An 18,473-nucleotide genomic window follows, 5' to 3' on the forward strand; every position below is an offset into this window, starting at 1 on the left:
AGCAGGGCAATAACCATCAGTGGAGCAGGGATGGCTGAAAACCAGGCACTGAGGTAGGGACAGCAGTGCTTTGGCACCATGGATGGTGTATGAGGCCATGGGCCTCCCTGTAGCTGCTTGCTGCCCTCTTTCTGAATTACTGCTTCTGATCTACTTTGGGCTTGGAAACCAGATACCCAATCTCATTAGAATTTTGGGTAAAATAACAATAAAAAGTTTCTGGGATGATAGTGGAATAGGAAGTGCCAGAAATCTGTTTCCCTACCTAGACAAAAATTATACTGGCAGACTCTGTCTGATGTAACTATTTTGGAACTGTGGAATCTGTTGAAAGCTTGCAACTTCCAGAGGAAGGTTTGGATGGTAAATTGCAGTAAATTGTAGTTAATTTTGGTCAATTTCAGCTCTTAGCACAGTCTCAGCTACCCAGCCCTCACCCTCTAGATCCCCCACAGGCAGCCATGAATGCATTCCAGAAGAAGCCTATATGCAGCTTGTAGGGGTGGGCAATAAGAACCCTGTCCTCCAAACATTGAGGATCTACACTCCAATCACTAATTATTGCTCTGATCACAGAGATGCAGACAAAGAAGGGAGTGGCCGTTGTTGTTGCGCTTCTCCCCATTTTTGCAAGTCCCTCCTGCTCTGGCTGACATGACTTCCAGAGAACTTGAAGGGCCAATGGCCTTTTTTCCCCTTCATTTTTCTTTTTTCCTTCTGGGAGTCAGACATTAAAAGCCAAAAATTTGTTTTTGGAAAAACAAGAAAGATCTCAAGACTTTCAAAAGCAACTGCAGGAGTGCCTGGCTGACTCAGCTGGTACAGCATCTGACTCTTGATCTCAGGGTTGTGAGTTCAAACCCCATGTTGGGCATAGACTTACTTAAAAAAAAAAAAAAAAAAAAAAAAAAGTAAGTCCATATATGAGGACATTAGAAAGTCACTGTACATGCCCAGAGAAGAGTATATGCATAGAAAAGACCTAAGAACACCTTAATTTTACTTTGCAGGTTGATCCCTGACAAAGAGATAGCTCACAACAATCAAAACAGAAATAAAAGCAACAAATTAAATCAAAACAAAACCCAGACAACCCTGGGCAAAGGGTAGAATCCGATTTTCAGAGTTACTACATTATTAGATTCAACTGTTAAGTTTTTAATAACAACAACAAAAATATCACAAGACCACAAAGAAACAAGAGAGTAAGGCCCATTCAAGGGAAAAACAGTTAGTCAAAGGAAAAAAAAATGTCCTTGAAAAAGACCAGATGGCAGATCTTCCAGAAAAAGTCTTTAAAGCAACTGTCTTAAAGATGCTGAAAGAACTAAAAGAAGATGTGGAGAGGGGATCCCTGGGTGGCTCAGCGGTTTAGCGCCTGCCTTTGGCCCAGGGCATGATCCTGGAGTCCCGGGATCGAGTCCCACATCAGGCTCCCTGCATGGAGCCTGCTTCTCCCTCTGCCTGTGTCTATGCCTCTTTCTCTCCCTATGTCTATCATGAATAAATAAATAAAATCTTAAAAAAAAAAAAAAGAAGATGTGGAGAAAATCATGAAAACAAAGTATGAATAAAATGAAAATATCAATAGAGAGAGAAAAAAAATGAAAAACCAAAAAGAAATTCTGAAGCTGAAAATTGCAATAACAGAAATGAAAAAAATCACTAGAGGGATTCAAAGACAAATTTGAGTAGGCAAATAAAAAAAGAATCATTAAACTTGAAGATGGCTCAATGGAAATTATCAAGTCTGAGGAACAGAAAGAAAAAAGATTGAAGAAAAGTGAACATAGAGAGTCTAAGGGACCTGTGGGACACCATCAAGTGAACATAGAGAGTAGAAGGGACCTGTGGGACACCATCAAACAGATCAACACACATATTGTGGGAGTCTCAGAAGGAGAGGAGAGAAAGAGGCAGAGAGAATATTTGGAGAAATAATAGCTTAAACTCTCCAAATTTTATGAAGACATGAGTATCACCATCCAAAAAGCTTGATGACTCCAAGGAGGATGAACCTAAAGACACTCACACTGAGACACGTTATAATCAAACTATCAACACACAGTGAGAATCTTGAAAGCAGCAAGAGAGAAGTGACTCATCACGTACAAGGGATCCTCCATAAGATTATAAGCAGATTTCTCAAAACTTTGGAGGCCAGAAGACAGTAGGATGGTGAATCCAAAGTGCTAAGAGAACAAAACTAGTAACCAAGAATCCTGTCTATATCCAGCAAAACTATTTGTCAAAATTAAGGGGAGAAATTAAGTCATTGCCAGATAACAAAATCTGAGGGAGTTTGTTACCATTAGAACTGCCTTCCTAGAGGGACACCTGGGTGGCTCAGCATTTGAGCATCTGCTTTTGGCTCAGGGCGTGATCCTGGGGTCCTGGGATCGAGTCCAGCATCGGGCTCCCTGCAAGGAGTCTGCTTCTCCCTCTGCCTATGTCTCTGCCTCTCTCTGTGTGTCTTTCATGAATAAATAAATAAAATATTTTTTAAAAAGAACTGCCTTGGGATCCCTGGGTGGCTCAGCGGTTTAGTGCCTGCCTTCCACCCAGGGCATGATCCTGGAGATCCAGGATCGAGTCCCACATCGAGCTCCCTACATGGAGCCTGCTTCTCCCTCTGCCTGTGTCTCTGCCTCTCACTCTCTCTCTGTATCTCTCATGAATAAATAAATTAAAATCTTAAAAAAAAAAAAAAAAAAAAAAGAACTGCCTTACTAGGAATGGTATAGTGAGTCCTGCAGGTTGAAATGAAAAGGTAATAGACAGTAACTCAAAACCATGTGAAGAAATAAAAAGCCCAATAAAGATAAATACAAGGACAATTATAAAATCTAGTATCTTTGTAACAATGGTTTGTATCTTCATCTTTTATTTTCTGCATGATTTGAGACTGATCCATTTAAAAAAAGAATTATTTGTCTAAATGCTAGTATTATTATTGCAACTTTGGTTTATAACTTCACATTTTGTTTTTTACATAATTTAAAAGACAAACACATTTTTAAAAATTATCAGTTTATGTTTTTGAACATGCAGTATATAAAGATGTCATTTTATGACCTCAATAACTGAAAGGGGTAGGGGCAGAAATGTACAGGAGCAGTTTTTGTATGTTATTGACATTAAGCTGTTATAAATCCAAATTAGCATGTTATAACTTTAGGATGTTAAATGTAATCCCCATGGTAACCACAAATAAAATAAAACCCAAATCAAAAATGGGCAAAGAACCTGAATAAATATTTCTCCAAAGAAGATATGCACATGGCCAACAAGCACTTGAAAAGATGTTCAGCATCACTAATCATTAGGGAAATGCAAATCAAAACCACAATGAGATACTACCTCAAACCACCAAGATGGCTACTATAAAAAAACAAAAACAAAAACAAAAACAAAAAACAAACAAACAAAAAAACCCTCAGAAATTTAGCAACTGTTAGCTAGGGTCTGGAAAAATTAGAACCCTTGTGCACTGTTGATGCGTATGTAAAATGGAACTGCTGCTGTGAAAAACCATATGGCAATTCTTCAAAAACTTAAAAATGGAATTTCAGTTTAATCCATTAAACCCCATTTCTTGGGTAAATACCCCAAAATTTAAAGGCACAGTCTTGGGGAGAAATTTTTTCACCCATGTTCATAGCAGCATTATTCACAATAGCAACATGAAAGCGTGGAAGCAAACTGAGTGGCCTTTGACGGATAAATGGATAAGCAGAATGTGGTATATACATACAATGGAATATTGTTTAAGCCTTAAGTAGGAAGGAAATTCTGACATATGCTACGAGATGGATGAACCTTGAGGACTGTTAAGCTAAGTGAAATAAGCCAGTCAAAGAAAGACACTTAGTCAAATCATAGAAACAGAAAGTAAAATGGTGATTCCCAGGGGGTGAGGGGAGGAGGGAATGGGGAATTATTGTTTAATGAGTATAGAGTATCAGTTTTGCAAGATGAAAAGATTTCTGGAAATGGATGGTGGCAATGATAGCACAATAAGAACATACTTAATGCCACTAAGCTGTACACTTAAAAATGGCTAAGATGGTAAATTTTACATTATGTATGTTTTAGCACAGTAAAAATCTCTGAGACAGAACCTGAGGAATTATCTTTACAAGCAGTGTGTGTGTGCTTTAGTATACGAAATTTATAAACTCTGTTTTAACTTATTTTTTTGTTTCTTTCCTGATTCTGTGCTCTGTTTTATGCAAAGGAGTTTGTCTAAGAGCTAAAGTTCTAAATGGGTGAAATCCTTTGGCAAATTTTATATAAGTTTCTTTGCCCTCTTCCAGGTTCATAATATATAAAGGCACTGTAATGAAGTGGATAAAAATTTAGGCTCTGGAGTCAGAAAAAGTCAGGAAGATCTGGGTTTGAATTTGAGTTCCACAAGGAACTACCTATGTGATCTTGGGAAGTTATGCAACCTCTCCAAGTTTAAGTTTATTTATTCATGAAATGGAGATAATAAGTTACCTGTGGGGTCCTTTGTGAGGATTAAGGAGAAAATGCATGTGTAATGATACAATACACGGAGCCTGACACCAGTGAGAGCCAAGGTGTGTTACCACTATACTGAGAAGCTCCAGAATTCTCTCCTGCTCATTCTGCTTAGTGATGAGTCACTATTCAGCATAATATAGCCACTTTACAGTGTGGAGGGGAATTAAACCCAGAGCATTGCTTTATGATTAGATGATATCAACAGCATGCAGATTTGTAGTGGATTTCCTAAAAGAGAGAATGAGCTTTCAATTAAATTTAGAAAATAAGCAAACAGAAAGCAACTTACTTCACATGAGTTTACCCTAAAATCACAAACTGGGCCTGACTGAGCATTTGGCCTCTGAGAACAAGGGTAAAATAAAGTCTTTCAAGACCTAGCTGTATGCCTTAGTTTTCCCCCACAAGACCTAGAGGTCAGAAATTCAAAAGAAATACAATTTAAATAATATTAGTATTTAAATTTGAAAGTCTTTTTTCTCACTTTTTATTTGCCTTTTGGATGAAGCCTTTACACACACACACACACACACACACACTCATAGGTGTGTGTGTGTGTGTGTGTGTGTGTTCTTAGTTTGCCTACTTACATTTTTTTCCTATGGAAAAAAAAGAAATGTACAGTTGCCAGATGACCTTGGTAAATGTACCCCCTTATTTTGAATCAGGAAAGGGGTGTTTGGGGCTCCAGGTCACCTTCTCTTTTACCTTCCTTAGCTACTCTCTTCTTTTTCTTTTTAAAGATCTATTTATTTATTCATGAGAGACACAGAGAGAGAAGCAGAGACACAGGCAGAGGGAGAAGCAGGCTCCATGCAGGGAGCCTGATGTGGGACTCAATCTCAGGTCTTCAGGATCACGCCCTGGGCTGAAGGCAAGTGCTAAACTGCTGAGCCACCCAGGCTGCCCCTACTTTCTTCTTTCCTCAGACTTAAAGAGAATGTGAAGGAATAATTGATGATAAAGTGTCTTTTTCTTAGAAGACAGAAGAAAAAAAGCATATGTCAATAAGCTATGTAAATGTATACTGGGATTGAAAACATATGTCTAAAGACTTGTACATGAATGTTCATTGCAGCATTATTCATAATAGCCAAAAAGTTGATACAACCCAAATGTCAATCCCTTGATGAATAGACAAAATATGGTATGTTCATACAATGGAATATGTCTGTATGTATATAAATATATACATATTTGTATTTAGTTTATTCAACTCTGTTGTAGTCACTGAGTTGTATACTTTAAAAGGGTAATTTTTATGGTATGTGGATTATATCAAAATAGAGCGCCTTATTTATTTTATTTTATTTTTTTAATGCTAGACATTTTTATCTTATTTTACTTATTTATTGTTTTAAGTAGGCTCCACACCCAGCATGGAGCCCAACTGGGGCTTGAACTTAAGAACTCTGAGATCAAGACCTGATCAAGATCAGCTTAACCAACTGAGCCACCCAGGAACCCCCTTTTTAAAGCTGCTTTCAGAAAAAGGAAAAGAAAGGCATGACTAGGTTCTCACAGACCTGTTGTTGTTTTTTTTTTTTTATCACATCTATATATAACTTCACCATAGCAGAGTTAGAGCATTTTCATAAATAACCTGAAGTTATTTACATAAAGCCAATTTATTCTGAAAAATAAAATTCAGAATTTTCCAGGAAAAGCAGGCAACATTAATGGTAAATTTGCTCCAGCTCACTTGGAGGATTATGGAAATATTCGTACTCTCTATTCACATTCATCAGTTGAAGCTTCTGAGGCAATGTTTGTTTTCTGAATGTTTCCCGCTTCCTGGAGAGGTAGAAGAATTCTTCTTATTAAGAGTAATGCCAAAACAGCATTACGCATTTGACATGAAGAATTAAAGAGAATGACTAATGAAGTTCCAGGCTAAGCTTTTGCATTCTACCTCTGTTCTCTACTAGTAAGTGTGAGGCTTGTTTTCCTATGCCCTGTTTATTTAAGCAATGAATTTCTTCCAGAAACAGAAAACCCATTAAGTAATGATAAAGTCTCCTCTAAAAACAAATTTGAGTATTTGATTGCTTTTCCATTTGATCTTCTTTAAGGATTAAAATGAACAATGTCATCAATATGTTAAAGTAAGGAATTACATTGAAATAATATTACAGGCTTTAAATTATGCTGTCTTTAATCTTGTAGGTATGACAACTGATATTTTGGGACTAGGGATCATTTCTTAATTACCAATAGAAAAATTCCTGCATCATGAATCATGTGATTTAGATTCAGAGCTTATTTGGATCATACATTTAATTATGCTTTTTGAAAAAAAAAAAACTTCTGATCTATAAAACAGATTAGAAATAACAGCACCAATCCTCTTAGCCTGCCAGCTAGTTTTATTGTCAGTTAGTGTCAGAAATTATCTATAATAGTCAATGAGCCTATCTACTACTAGGTCCTCTAAGAACAGTCTCCAAAATAAAGCAAAAATAAATTAAATGAGAAATAGAGAGACAGAATCAATCATTTACAACCTCCTTAAAGTCAAATGAGATGATCCTTCCCTGAGCCCAAACAGCTTTCTTTTCAGCTGATGTCACCTGAGTTCCATATATAGCAATACCTGAGGACTATGGTGGAAGTGCAAAGATACCCTGGTTTCCAGGGACAGCTTCCTGGACTAGAGACATCTGAACCCAGGACTGCCCTCCCCACCCCCCAGCGAGTCTTTATGATACATTTTTAAACTTCTGAAGTCACTTCTGGTGGCCCTACTTTTGATATGACCCATCCAATGACTAGGCAGCCATATCTGGTCATGAACTAGGGACCACTATTCGCTTCTAATACCCTGGGACTCACTACATTAGACTTAATTTTTCACCAGTGCCTCTCCTAACTCATGTATTTGTCCAAGTTTATCTTCTATTTTGTTTCCTCAACCCACATATGCTTCTCAGTCTCCATTTACCCTACCCTCAACCTTACGTGATTACTTATTCTTTTCCACCCTGAACTGTGCTTTTCTAGAGGTTGAGCTTCACTAAAACAGCTCCTGAGTTTTTGGCTTTTTAGAGTCCAGTTGGGTTTGGCCAATGGCAGGCACCAGAAGTCAGATTGGAGGGTGAAGGTAGAGAGGTTAGGATATTTATTCTTTTTTTTTTTTTTTTTTTTTTTTTACTTCATGAAAGACACAGAGAGGGAGGCAGAGACATAGGCAGAGGAAGATGCAGGCTTCTTGCAGGGAGCCAGGTGCAGGACTCGATTCCGGGACCCTGGGATCACACCATGAGCCAAAGGCAGGCGCTCAACCATTGAGCCATCGGGGGGTTGGGGGGGGTGTCCCCTGGGATATTTATCCTTATGGTCTTTCTAACCAACTCCCATCCCTTGCTTCCTTGTGATCCTGGCCATAGCTTCATCCCTCTACAGCCAAAGACCCCTCTTCTATACCTCCAGCTCCCAGTAGACTACCTTTCTGTCTCTGCCTTTTCAGAACAAGTGGTGATAATGGCTTCCTGCTAGTACTTGTCTCAGATGCCTCATCTTTCCTCGTTGACCTCTTTAATCCTGCCCCCCTCTGTTTCTTGTGGGGACAGTGACTGACATCCTATTTCTTTCCCTTAGCATCTCCCTGATACCTAACTCTGAGGCTTCTTGGTGCGATTCCTACTAACCACTTCTGAACATCTTGCTTATTCTCTAGGAATGACCACATTGATGATGGGGAGTGGAAAAAGGATTGCATATTTCTGGTTCCTATCCTTCTGTTTCATTCTCCAGATATTATTGAGAGATGGCAGCTACTGGTGACACAGTGCAGGGCTTTCCTCTGTCCGGATCATTGGTCTTAGAGGGACAGAGACAGAAAGGGGCTCAGTGGGCAGTCTGGCTGTGCACCCATGGCATTTTTAGAGACAACCTGGGACCCAAGTCACCATGAACCATTTAGGACTTCAGCTACTGTTATTTCTAAACCTCATAGCTCTTGAGTGAGGGTTTATATTATAGGGACCAGCTGGCTTTGTTTTTCTAGGAAAGGAGCAATCTTCAGAAAGCAAAGATAGTTTCTAGAGTCAAGGCAGGGTCTGACAAGAACCTCCAATTATTTCATTATATAAAATACAGATCTTCCAATGCCAGAAGTTTATAATGAGTTGAATGTCTTCTCTTAGCCCAATCAGCTCCAAACCACTAAAAAACAAACCCCTTTATTAGGCAAAATCAGATTTATTGAGCCATTGCTAGGGGAGGGACCACACACTAGAGAAACTGCAGGGCATCTCACCAAACAAAGGGAAAGACAGAGTTAGGATTGATAGGATTCCAGGAGAGTAGAGTTTAGGTAAAATTTAAATAAATCAGTCTTTTGATACGTTCCAAGCAAAGCAAGGCTGGGTAAAGTGTTTAACATCACGTCTGGACTGCAAGAGACCAAAGGCCTTGTTTCCTTGGGGGAAACAAAAGTTAAGATAGATGTGGAATGTTATGTACTCAAACCCCTTATCTGAAGCTTTGCACCTGGGCTGTAAATCCAGATTGCTTCTCTGTGTCCAAGTAACTTACCCCCCAGGCAAGTGGGTTGTTTCATCCTTACTGACATCATCTCAAACAATTTAAATCAAAGTATTTCAAATTTTGATGGTCTCTGATTTTAGACAATACTTTCTCAGTGAGTGAGAAAGCAGTAGTCACTTAAAGGAGGAGGGGTGTGATGACAGTTTACAGCTGCAGTGTGTCCTTGGGGAAAATATTGTTTCCTGTTAACTCTGCAGCTGGCTTTATCTGTGTCTTTTATTCCAATCTGATGAATGGCAGGACGGATTTTTACAGTCCGAGCTATTTTTACTTTCTCATTGCCTCGATGAACTGCATTGGACATGTAGCATAAGCAAGAAACTTTTGTAAGATTAAGCTGCTGACATTCTGAGGTTTTTGTTTAGTTTCGTTGAGTTTTGTTTTACCAGAGCATAACTTAGCCGATTTGGGATGTCATAGAAATTTCTATTTTAATTACATTCCTGTAAAATGAAGTATTGGCTTAGGGGCCGGTAGCAGGTGGTAGAAAACTATTACTGGAAGATGAAAGGATGTATATCCGTACTCTGCAGGAGCAAAACATTTGGTACAGTTGTCATCCGAAGTAATTTGTGTGGCACATCGAATTTCTAATAATTTATGGCTTAAGAAAAAGAGGTTGGAAAATAGAATGTTGATAGCCTATGTTGCTTGCTGATGATGACTTTTGGCAAGGTATTAGAAGGAATAGATAAGCTTAGGAAAGAATTGGCCAGTTTGCATGCAGGGAAGGGAATAGAGTGTCCACAAATTTGGGAATTTTATAAGGTTGTAAAAGGCAACCATTGCTGAAGCTCGAACCTAAAAAGCAGCATTAAGAAATGCTCTGATGACAAAGTCTGATTAAAACTCAAACCTGCCTGGATGGCTCAGCAGTTAAGCTCTGCTTTCGGCTCAGGGCATGATCCTAAAGTTCAGGGATCGAGTCCCACATTGGGCTCCAAGGGGAACCTGCTTCTCCCTCTGCCTCTCTCTCTCTCTCTCTCTGTGTCTCTCATGAATAAATAAATAAAATCTTTTAAAAATTAAAAAAAAAAAAACTCAAACCCATAGCAAGGATCAAATCAAGGTACAGCCATAGGACATATTGTTAAAAATCTCTGTATTGGTTAGGGTGGCACTTGCTATATCTTTTCAGTTGGACAGACTAGCTCAGGGTAAATGTGACTGTCCCACCAAAGACAGGCCCAAAGTAATTTCAATTGAGAGAAAGAGAGAAAGAGAAGGGAGGGGGGTGCAATAAGACAAAGAAATGTAGGGATCCCTGGGTGGCGCAGCAGTTTAGCGCCTGCCTTTGGCCCAGGGCGCGATCCTGGAGACCTGGGATTGAATCCCATGTCGGGCTCCTGGTGCATGGAGCCTGCTTCTCCCTCTGCCTATGTCTCTGCCTCTCTCTCTGTGTGACTATCATAAATAAATAAAAATTTTAAAAAAGACAAAGAAATGTAGAAAATTCAAGAAGTATGACTAAAGAGAAATGAAAACATACGTCTGTTCAAAAACTTGTACGCAAGGGTTTATAGCAGTATTATTCATAATCTCCAAAATGTAGAAACAATCCCAAACTCTATCATTTAACGGATAAATCAAATACGGTATATTCACAAACAAAAATATTCATACAATGGAATATTATTCAATAAAAAGATATCGAGCACAGATATATGTTACAACATGGGTGAACCTTGAAAACGTTACGCTAAGGGAAAGAAGCCAGTCACAGTAATCGATGGGCCACTTCTCTGTTATCCTCATCAGTGTGAGTTCTTTAAGGACACTGTGTATCTGTGTATTCCCAGCTCATGCAAACAGTAAGTAACCAATAAATGATGATGACAGCAACTATCACTTATTGGATGCTTACCATATCTTGGTGCCAGGGTAAAGGCGTTACCCACAATATTTCATTGAATCCTGATAAGTCATGTGTAGGTCTGTTTAACACAAATATTGGTTGAATGAGTCTTCCAGGCATCTGGGATCTTTGTGTCTTTAGCATGTGAGTCAATGTTGTGTGAGCCCTTACCATAAACACTGTCTTCCCCAAGATTTTTGCCCATGTCTGAGAGCTTGGTTGTTTTCTTTGTGTCTTCTTGTTTTTCTATTTCGGTTCCTCCTGAATCCCTGACCTCACTTGGATCTTTTCTCCTGCCTGTGTCATCGCTCAGCTTTATATCAAACACGGAACCTGGACCTTTTCTTTATCTTCACCACACTCATTAGCATGAGGTAGTTGGGGGTAGCGGGTCGTTACCAAAATCTTGAGAAAAACAGAGTCGCATGTTGCATTGCAGCACAGCATACACTATAAAATTGAACATTATGCCAAATATCTCTGAAAGAATACACAAGAAGCTGCTAATTGTAGATGCCTAAGGGGGAGGGACCTGGAGGATGGAGGGCTCAGGAGTGAAAGACGGGCTTTTCATTTATACCACGGGCTTATGTCGTTTTTTCAAGAAAACCAAAAAAAAAAAAAAAATGCAATTTATACAATTGTTTTTTAAGTTATTACATCGCTCTTAAAAGTCCCATGGCCATTCTTTTTTTTTTTAAGATTTTATTTATTTATTTATGAGAGACACAGAGAGAGGCAGAGACATAGGCAGAGGGAGAAGCAGGCTCCTCATGGGAAGTCCGATTTGGGACTTGATCCCAGAACCCCGGGATCATGACCTGAGCCAAAGATAGATGCTCAACCACTGAGCCATCCAGGGCCCCCCTTGCCCATTCTTATCCTCAAAGCATGTCCTCTGGTTGCCTCTTGGAATACCTCAGCCTTCTGCCTTGTAAATGTACCTTCTCCTTCCTCCTCACTCCCTTTACTCTTAACCCTTGTTTTCCATTTTCCCACCTCTTTTTGGGTTCTCCATTAATTGCACTCTTTTCCCACTTTTCCAGACTAGACCCAGAAGGAGAAAGGAGGGGGGAGTTTTACCTTTCATGTCCGAAGAGGCCGTCTGTCTTTTCTGTGAATCATGCGTCGAGGATAGGAAGCTGCAGTCTGTTCTTGTTTTAAGTTACACCTACCAAGATGGCTCTGATTTTTTTAAACATGAAAAGATCAAGTATTGGTGAAGGTTAGAGAGATGGGAACTCTTGGGCTTTGCTTATCAGAATGTAAAATGGTGCGGCCACTATGGAAAACGTTTTGGCAGTTTCTCACAAGGTTAAACATAGAATTTTCCTATAATCCAGCAACTCCACTCCTAGGTATGTATGCAAAAGAACTGAAATCAGGGACTTGTACAGATATTTGTATGCCCATGTTCATAGCCCAATAGCCAAAAAGATGGAAACGACCAGTGCCCATCAGCAGATGAAAGGATAAACACAATGTGGCATCTACATACAACAGAATATTATTTAACCATAAAAAGGAATAAAATTCTGTTATATGCAACAACATAGGTGGACCCAGAAACATAAAATATGAGCCAGACACAGAAAGACAAATATTATATGGTTCTGTTTATACGTGGTGCCTAGAATTCATGAACTTACAGAAACAGAAAGCAGGAAACAAATTACTAGGAACAGAAGGGAGGGGATAAGGAGAGTTGTTGTTTAATGGGTATAGATTTTTTTTCTTGGGGATAATGAAAAAGTTTTGGGCACGGAGAATGGTGATGGTCACACATTGCACATATATCTAGTGCCACTGAATGAACAGTTAAAATGATATATATTAGCTTATGTAAGCTTTACTGTAATAACCCTCCCCCTGAATCCTATGCTTGTCTACCCACTATGTACTATCTTCTCCATTACGGAGATGCAGACTCAGGTTTAGGAAAATAACATTCTCCAGGTCACACATCTGGGAAGTGCAGGATTGGGATTCAAATTCCAAGTGTGCATTCAAGCCTTCTCTTGCTCATATACTACATAAATCATTCTCTTATTTGCTGTACCGCTTTATGATAGCACTTCTAATATTAAATTGCAATTCATCTGTTCCCCTCACTTGATCACTTGATCTTGAACTTCTTAAAAGAAGGGAAAAATTCCTCTATCTTTGAATGCTTTTTTTTTTAATGATTTTATTTATTTATTCATGAGAGACACAGAGAGAGGCAGAGATATAGGCTGAGAGAGAAGCAGACTCCATGCAGGGAGCCTGATGTGGGACTCGATCCTGGGACTCCAGGATCAGGCCTTGAGCTGAAGGCAGATGCTCAACCACTGAGCCACCCAGGCATCCCTCTCGAAAGTCTTATTAAAATGAACTGTAGCTCGTTCATTTTCAGCGCTTACAGTATTCCATTGTGTGATATACACAGCAAAAGGCACTTTCTGGGTTACTTTACTCCATCTCCAAAACAATCCCCCCAATGGGCAGTTAATGTTCATCCTTACTCTGATAGCAAGTTAATTAATGGCAAGACATCAGGACTGAGGCTTGAATCTCAACTTCATCACTTTCTGGGCAAATGACTTAACCTTGTAAGGGGGAGGCTTGACCTACAAGCCTCAATTTCTTCTTCAGCAAAATTTGGATTAAAAAAAAAAAAGCTCCTGCCACAGGGGATGGTAGTGATTACCCTCAGTGCTACCTGGCACGTGGTAAGCACTAAATGATGTGACTTATGTTAGATTTTATTACAAAGTGAGCCAAGTGGGCCAAAGACAAGTTAAGGAACTTGCTGGAGATCAGAGAGCTGGTAATGGCAGACCAGAGCTTGGACCTGTCTTTACACAATACAATTACCAGGTCATGCTTTTCCCCAAGACTTTTTCAGTGTATTATGGTGTGTGTGTGTATGTGTATGTGTGTGTGTGTGTGTGTGTGTGTGTGTGTGTGTGTGTGTGTAAGAAGAAAGGGTGCTTGTTTAAAATGTAATTCATTAGGCTTTCTTTCTCTCACAAGCAAGAAGGAATTTCTCTTCTTGCCTCATTGCCTTTAATACAGGCAGTAAGGACTAAACATTTCTTTTTGGAACAGTTTATGAGAGAAGAATGTTTTCAAATTTATGAGGCTCTCATGCATTTTGAGAAGAGATTTTCATATTCCACATATTTCCTTCTTTGGATCTTTCTATTTTGGGATTGGTTTAAAAATACAATCCCCCTATCTGGAGCAAAAGGGTTGTGAACTCTGAGTTCCACATCTCTTGAGACTTTCAGTCACTTTAGAGGAGAAATACAAAGAAAATGAAAGGAAATAAAAAACAAATATAGCTTGTTCTTGGCTTGGAAAACAGGGCAATTCTGTGATAGGCTGCAGGAGATTGAAGACACTGGAAGAAAATTCATCATTTACCAAAACTTAAGGGGTACTTTTCCCCTCAAGAAAAATAAACAGTTGCTTACTGGAATTACAGCTTCAAAATAGGCATCTTCAATATATTTGCTTTCTTTTACTGTCTGTTGACCAGATGCCTCACTTTAAAAAATTATATCAATGTATGATTTTGCCACATTTCCAGTAAAAACAGTGTATAACTTTGGAAGTTTAAAGTTATACACTGAGGACCTGAAAATAATTCCAGAAACCTCTGAGAAACAGAGGATTCCCGAGATTCGTTTGTGATCACTTGCCCTTTTAAAACTAAAGACCTCCAGAACTAGATCTAACAGGAATTCAATGTTTTTAAAGATTTCTTCCCCTACCTATTTGAAAAGACAACAGCTTTTTTTCAGCAAATGGAAGGCACTTCTTGGCAACGGCATCATCATTGATTAGGGGGCAGGAAATAGATTATTCAATATCTGTATTGATTCCTTACTTTGATTACTTACTCAACCTTAGAGGTAGATACCTGGAAGGACCTGAGTCCTTCCTCAGCCACATGATCATAGTCAAGGAGACTTGACCTCTATGTGACCTTAGTGTCAATCTGAGGTCGTTGGGTGGTACAGAGGTCAAGATCATAGGGTTACAGAGAGGATGCTACAGCCCCCCCACCTTGTCAATGAGAAGAGACTGTTTGAAAATGGTGACTTAGTGGGTGAGCTTCAGACTGGCAGGTTTCTTAGTATCTTGGGGTCTTGTTCTCCTGAAAGAATTTAGAGCCATGTTTTCAAACCATGTTCCATAGGGCTCCAGGGCTCCCTCATAGACCATTGTGGAGAGATTAATCAGATGGAGAGAGATTGGAAGCCACAGCTCTTAGGCTGTAGACCTCACCCCTCACCATTTTAGCCAGCACAGCTCTGCTTTTATCTCCTTTATAGATTGGGCTCTACATCAAATATTTTTCAGATAATCAGATGAGAAAGTTGAACTTGTCAGAACTCCTTGTAGGGAAAGTAAGTAGTTAAGAAGGATACTAAGACGAGTCTAGTAAGTAAATTTATGTCCAGTAAAAAACCATCTCAGGAAAGTGAGTCCTGATGACTTAAAAACTTTTGTTTATCTGAGAAGGATAGACAGGTTTGAAGACAGAGTTGAACTACTCGCGGGAATCAAAGACAGGCTGTGTTATGTTGTGGGGTGAAGGGCAGACAGAGAATCTCCAGGTTACAGTGCAGCCAAAGGGACTTGGGAGGAGAAATACATCAAGTGGCATTTTACAAAGTGGCACACAGTAGGACGTGCAATGTAAGAAATTTTCTTTGCTATCTAACCCTCTTGATACCCCACACCCCAAATAATATTTAGTGAAACATGCTCAGTAATGCTTTGAGGTTTCATTGTGAATAGATTCTTTCTGGAGAAGGCAAGATGTATTGAGGTTTGCAAACTGATAGTGTAGAAAAAAAACAAAAAAAAAAACCAGATACCATACACATATTTCATTTGATGATTCACCAGAAGGACTCCCAAGACTCAAAATCAGATAATACTAACTGCTAAGATTTATCAAAGCAAGGGATACAGAGCAAAAGGAAGAGGGAAAAGATATGCAACAGTGGAATCCAGAGGGGTCTGGCACAGGGTTCCAAGAGCTTCCTCGGCCGAGGCCACACAGGAATGAGTGCTGTTTTTCCAGCAGTGAACTACAGGGATGTGTGTGGAATGTCTCTCCTCAGGGAAGCCAAAACGAGTCTCAACGTCCAAGGCTTTTATGGGGGACCGGTTATGTAGGCATATTCTGCTTGGCAACCGGTCTTGGCAACCAAAACTCAGGACCCCAACAATGAAACCAGGTGCACATCATTAATCTTGGTGTCTGTGTAGAGTAACCGGAGAAGCCAGTATAGCCTGGTCTGTTGTTTCAGGTATATGTAACAGAATCATCAATCACTAACAGAAGAAACATTCTGAGGCCCACTTTCCCAGAAGTTGCCCAAGGAATATTCATGGTTCCCTTGAAGACATAAGTAGCAAGCCACCAGAAGAACTAGACTGGCTGTGTGAATTTTCCCCTCACAACACCTGGAGTACAACCAAGTCTGGCTAGCATTTGAAATGGATTTCACCGCCACAAAATCACTTCTATGGAGTAGAGGTTAAAGATGGCGTCTGCCACCTGGAGGCAGATCGCAGCCTAGGCAAGAAAGCCTTCCTGTCGGAGGCTTCTGGTTGGAGATGAATAAACGATCTTGTTTGAGTCAGAGTGTTAAATTTCATAGTACTCACTGCATTTATGTTACAAGCATCTAGTAAGGTTTTTTTTTTTTTCTTAAAAGTTTGAGCCTCCTCTCAACTATGCTATAAGAAATACAGGCCATGTCTATTCATTCAACAATTTTTTTGAGGACTTAATGTGGTATTTGCTGGACTGTTGTGAATGTTGGGGGTAAATTAATAAAAAGATGTCTGCTCTTATAAAGCTTACTATTCGTGTGGGAGAAATCAGGAAAAAAAATGTGATTTAAGGAAGGTATAATCCATGGACTTTGGGCAAAGTCATAAAAGACAGTGGTTCTACCTAGAAGTCTAGAAAAAGGAAATCCAGGGAGAATGAGTTGATCGGTATCCTGAGGTTGTTTGATCACTTTGCTGCGTGCCTTCCTAACAAGAGTGACCAACCATCCCAGTTTGCATGGACTGAGGGGTCCCCCAGGATGCAATACTTCCAGTGCTAAAGCTGTAACAGTTGGTGACCCTATTTCCAGCCCGTGATCCTGTCACTCCTCCTCTGAGAACTATTCTCCCCACCAGGGTTGGGTCCTAGTAGCTATGTTTGTGTTGTGTCACCCTGCCCACCTGCCTGTATTAGAGACCAGGACTCATTATTGGCCAATGCTTATCTTGAGAAGTTGGCTGAAGAAATTGCTCAGAATCTAACTGCAGAGCTCTACAGTGAGCTCTCGAAGGTGTCTGTCATTAAGGTCTCTCGAACAAATCTAGCATTTGACCTTTGGGAAGCCTATCTTTTAATTCTCTGAGGTACCTGGTCCTCTAAGTTCTTTTCCTCTGCCACCATTTTTGCTTACGCTAATTTAAATGATTTTCTTTACTGTTACCAGAAACTTAACTAAGCCAGTTGTCCAAGAAAGAGTATTTCCAAGTCAGGTCTACTCTGGTTCTCTAGTTAGAAACATTCCTAGAATATTCCTCAGGTTTACTGGAAACGTCTTTTGGGAATAGCTGACTCCCTGGTTGCAGAGCTGTATTTTCGTCCCTTGAGTAGACCTACCCACCAAATATATTTATTTGGGATTAATAAATTGGCATTGTGCTTCATTTCGGTATCATTTTTCTAGAATGGCTCATTGCAAGTGTATGAATTCTGTTAAAACTGTGGAGTCTGACACATAACCCCACCCTCTTTCCCATGGGCATGTTAATTGTATGCAGTAAGCATTCAATTAAAACTTCTCAGACAAGTAACTGCTAACTCCTCCAGGCTTTTTGTCCAATTCAGACGTGTTGCAAATTCTGCTGTACTTTCTCACCACACATAACCCCTTCCCACTTGACTATCACGACGGGATTATTTTCTTGCAGAAAACTTCCCCTGCCTTTGCAACCACTCCCAAGCACGCCTGCTGCTCTGAGGCATCTTGCTTTTTGTCGTGGGTATTTCACTGTACACGCCCTAGGTTTTCCAGGCTCCCAGCAGACCATACCTGAACTACCTGGTGTATTTTAGCAACTCCCCTCACATCTAGTCTCAGCTTGCCTGCACATTCCTCTGCAGCCAGCGCGCTTCCTCTCCCTTCCTGGATTGGTGCACAGAAGCTTAATTCTTGACCTCTTCCTAGTTTTTTCACCACTCTTTACTTTCACATGCTCCTCAGCAGTACCTGGGTAGGCACATGCTCCAGAAAGCTCTCAGATGATGCTGATGCACTAGTGGCCTACCTATAGCAGGCCCAACCCTGGGTCTTTGAGGTACCTCCTCACTTTGTAGAAACCAAAAACAAACTTTCCCTGACCATTCTCCTCTTCCTTATTTTATGGGACCTACTCAGCACCTCATTATCATTACATGGGACCTACTCAGCACCGATGCAAAACCCATCAGACACTGCTTATCCCATTACCTCAAAGAAAACACTGCTAC

Source organism: Canis lupus, chromosome 27 (genome assembly GCF_011100685.1).
Source record: "Canis lupus familiaris isolate Mischka breed German Shepherd chromosome 27, alternate assembly UU_Cfam_GSD_1.0, whole genome shotgun sequence".
In the NCBI taxonomy this organism is placed as follows: domain Eukaryota; kingdom Metazoa; phylum Chordata; class Mammalia; order Carnivora; family Canidae; genus Canis; species Canis lupus.